The sequence below is a fragment of the Triticum aestivum genome, chromosome 4A (genome assembly GCF_018294505.1).
Source record: "Triticum aestivum cultivar Chinese Spring chromosome 4A, IWGSC CS RefSeq v2.1, whole genome shotgun sequence".
Taxonomy (NCBI): domain Eukaryota; kingdom Viridiplantae; phylum Streptophyta; class Magnoliopsida; order Poales; family Poaceae; genus Triticum; species Triticum aestivum.
In genome coordinates this window covers 506,547,354-506,551,382 of record NC_057803.1, presented here as the reverse complement: position 1 = coordinate 506,551,382, position 4,029 = coordinate 506,547,354, and the positions used below count along the sequence as shown (strand labels likewise).

The window sequence follows — 4,029 nt, the reverse complement described above, 5'->3', positions numbered from 1 at the left end:
AGCCTCTAGTTGACTAGCTCGTTGTGATCAACAGATAGTCATGGTTTCCTGGCTATGGACATTGGATGTCGTTGATAACGGGATCACATCATTAGGAGAATGATGTGATGGACAAGACCCAATCCTAAGACTAGCACAAAAGATCGTGTAGTTCATTTGCTAGAGCTTTGCCAATGTCAAGTATCTTTTCCTTAGACCATGAGATTGTGCAACTCCCGGATATCGTAGGAATGCTTTGGGTGTACCAAACGTCACAACGTAACTGGGTGGCTATAAAGGTGCATTACAGGTATCTCCGAAAGTGTCTGTTGGGTTGGCACGAATCGAGACTGGGATTTGTCACTCCGTGTAAACGGAGAGGTATCTCTGGGCCCACTCGGTAGGACATCATCATATGCGCAATGTGACCAAGGAGTTGATCACGGGATGATGTGTTATGGAACGAGTAAAGTGACTTGCCGGTAATGAGATTGAACAAGGTATTGGATACCGACGATCGAATCTCGGGCAAGTAAAATACCGATAGACAAAGGGAATTGAATACGGGATTGATTAAGTCCTTGACATCGTGGTTCATCCGATGAGATCATCGTGGAACATGTGGGAGCCATCATGGGTATCCAGATCCCGCTGTTGGTTATTGACCGGAGAACGTCTCGGTCATGTCTGCATGTCTCCCGAACCCGTAGGGTCTACACACTTAAGGTTCGATGACGCGAGGGTTATAAAGGAAGCTTGTATGTGGTTACCGAATGTTGTTCGGAGTCTCGGATGAGATCCCGGACGTCACGAGGAGTTCCGGAATGGTCCGAAGGTAAAGATTTATATATGGGAAGTCCTGTTTTGGTCACCGGAAAAGTTTCGGGCGATATCGGTATTGTACCGGGACCACCGGGAGGGTCCCGGGGGTCCACCAAGTGGGGCCACCTGCCCCAGAAGGTTGCGTGGGCCATGTGTGGGAGGGGACCAGCCCCTAGGTGGGCTGGTGCGCCCCCCACAAGGGGCCAAGGCGCAAGGGAGAGTGGGAGGGGGCAAACCCTAGTCCAGATGGGCCTTAAGGCCCACCTAGTGGGCGCCTCCCCTCTCTCCCCCTCCTGGCCGCCGCCCCCTTTGCCATCTAGGGCTGGCCGCACCCCTTGGGGTGGGAAACCCTAAAGGGGGCGCAGCCCCCTTCTCCCCTATATAAATAGAGGCCTGGGGCTGCCCATAACACATGAGAACTTCTCCTCTCGTTGGTGCAGCCCTGTCTCTCCTCCTCCTCTTCTCCCATGGTGCTTGGCGAAGCCCTGCGGGATTGCCACGCTCCTCCATCACCACCACGCCGTTGTGCTGCTGTTGGATGGAGTCTTCCTCAACCTCTCCCTCTATCCTTGCTGGATCAAGGCATGGGAGACGTCACCGGGCTGTACGTGTGTTGAACGCGGAGGTGCCGTCCGTTCGGCACTTGATCATCGGTGATCTGAATCACGACGAGTACGACTCCATCAACCCCGTTCACTTGAACGCTTCCGCTTAGCGATCTACAAGGGTATGTAGATGCAAACTCTCCTCCCTTTCTACTCGTTGCTGGTCTCTCCATAGATAGATCTTGGTGTTACGTAAGAAATTTTTTGAATTTCTGCTACGTTCCCCAACATGTTTTTCTATTCACTTAAATCTATACATAGTTAGATGTCTTTCCCGATGTGCAAAACTCGATGGATGGCACATAAATTGCTTGTTTAACAGATGGAATTCAGGGATTTATGGCATTCATTATATTGATTATAATGCTCTGTACATATTCATTATATTGGTGAGTGCGAAATAGAGTGCAATGCACGTGCCAGCATGATCAGATCATTGGTAGATCAATTTTGATGCCTGGCTGATGAATGACTAGCTTATATGGTTCTGTTGTTGTAGGCTGAAGTTTTCTTTCTTGGGCAACTAAGGCAGAAGAACCTGGTGAAATTGGTTGGGTAGTGCTACGAGCATGAACACCGGATGTTGGTGTACAAATTCATGAGCGTTGGGAGCCTTGAGACGCACCTCTTCAAAAGTGAGTTCTTCACTGCTTTCTGTCAATTGATCATTCCAAGTATTAGTATGTTTGGTGGTTCCTGAGACCAGCAAGATAAAGAAAAATGTTACTCCCTCCAATACAAAATAAGTGTCGTGGTTTTAATTAAAATTTGAACTAAAACCATGACACTTACTATGGATTTGTAAGAGTAATTCAGAATTCTGAGCACGTACGAGTGCCATCTGGTCCATTGATGATGAACTGTTCTTGTCCCCTGAACTTTCTTTTCCATAAGTCACAAGTCAAGAGGATAGCTGAGCTCTCTCTCCCTTCCAAAGGGACTACACTTTCTCTTTTTAAAATCAGATGAATGTAAATATTCGATATTTACTAAAAAGGGATACTGGATATTTTGGATTGAAAATTTACTTGTCCGACCAGCTTCTTGGTACTTGTAAGTTAGTACAACTCTTGGTCAATGTGGATGAGGAAACTGACCTGAAACATCCTATTTCCTTCACGTATAAATGGCTCCCTCCTGCGGATGATAAGGATGAAGATCGCCGTCAGCCCAAGGGCCTTAACTTTCTCCATGACGCCAACCTGCCGGTGATCTACAAGCAGGCCTTCAACATCTACTGGACTAGGTAGGTCACACGTAACTTGAGACTTTCTGCTAAGAAAAGAAGCAGTTCTCAAATGTCTCTCATTTTGGAACTTTAGTGATGGTTACTGAAAAATGGGGTCAAACAGTACATCACACCTCTTATGCTGAAATTACCACAAAAGTATGTGACAAATGAAAATAATAATTTGATCTTGAATCTTAATTTCAAATCTTTACCTTTTGACCTGTTGAACCATCAAAGATGCCATGTTTCTGAGCTTTAGCTAGCCCAGTGCGTTAAGTGTAGCTCTGACCTGACTGGAACTCTAAATATTCTTGGATGGATGCCAAACCTGAGAAATCCTATGAACATTTTGCCGTCATGGTCACATAATTGTCCAGTGAGATATGAAGCTTCTTGTGTACTTTGTCCACCTATATTTGAGAATGATTCCACTTTTTGAACAAGAATACTTTAAAGTATTTACCCCAGGTATCTGTAAGCTATTACAAGGATCGAACTTATTTCCATCTTTCTTCGGTGCAAGCTGCAGGGTCAGTTTGAGCCTTCACGAGCTCGACATCGGAGCCAGCACTCTACATGCTTATCGACGCGGTGGCCATCGAGGTCAAACTTGTCCGGAAATACTTGTCGGAGTAATGGATGTATCTATACGCATTTTAGTTTTAGACACATCCATTTTTATGCATTTCTTCGACATGTACTGTGATTTGTGAAGACGTGCGTTGCACGTACACGCTAACTAGTGATTATTGAAAAGGCCAGGGAGTAGACGAGATCGTCTTCTTTTATCCTTTTTATTCGACAGCGACGAAGTTTTCCTCTAGCTTGGTGGAAATGGCAGTGCGACCCCACGGACACATGAACACTGGAACGGTAGCACCAAATGGCAGGGGCTGATCTGACATAGCAGTTGAACCCAGTAATCCTCTCTTGGTGATTAACAATAAATGAATGCATAGTTTTTTATCGCTTGATTTGACCAGGGGAAATATCTGCTGCACCGGGCCATTTGGTGCTACTGGTGCACCCATTTTGATTTAGCCATTTTACAATTGTCGAATAAGTCTAAATCTCCTTTTATGTCATAATACTAACAGGAACACATCACTATGATTTTTTCAGATCCAGAGCCAAAACATAACATGAGAAACGATAATGACAAATCTCACTAACGATAGCAAAACGGGCCGAATTCACGGTAGCTACTATTCACACTATTGTTTCTTCTTTTCATTTCTATATACCCCCTCTTTCCTTTAATATAAGTCGTTTTTTAGTTCAATTACTTATACGAAGGGACATACTCCCTCCGTCCACGAATAAGTGTACATCTAGCTTTTGGTCTTAGTCAAAATTTTAAAATTTTGATCAACTTTATAGAAAATAGTAGTA

At 44.8% G+C, this 4,029-nt stretch overlaps 1 long non-coding RNA gene across 15 annotated transcripts in view; it reads left to right on the top strand.

The window, feature by feature from the left end:
• LOC123086619 (uncharacterized) overlaps positions 1-3,393 on the top strand; it is a 19,369-nt gene extending 15,976 nt beyond the window's left edge. For 12 of the 15 annotated variants that reach the window (XR_006441004.1, XR_006441008.1, XR_006441000.1 and 9 more), the window contains 2 exons: positions 1,906-2,652; positions 3,167-3,393. This is a non-coding gene — a long non-coding RNA (uncharacterized lncRNA). Of the gene's footprint in view, positions 1-1,905; positions 2,653-3,160 lie in introns of all 15 variants that reach the window. The other 3 variants (XR_006441002.1, XR_006440999.1, XR_006441005.1) reach the window with 3 other exon arrangements.
• Positions 3,394-4,029: the final 636 nt, after the last annotated feature.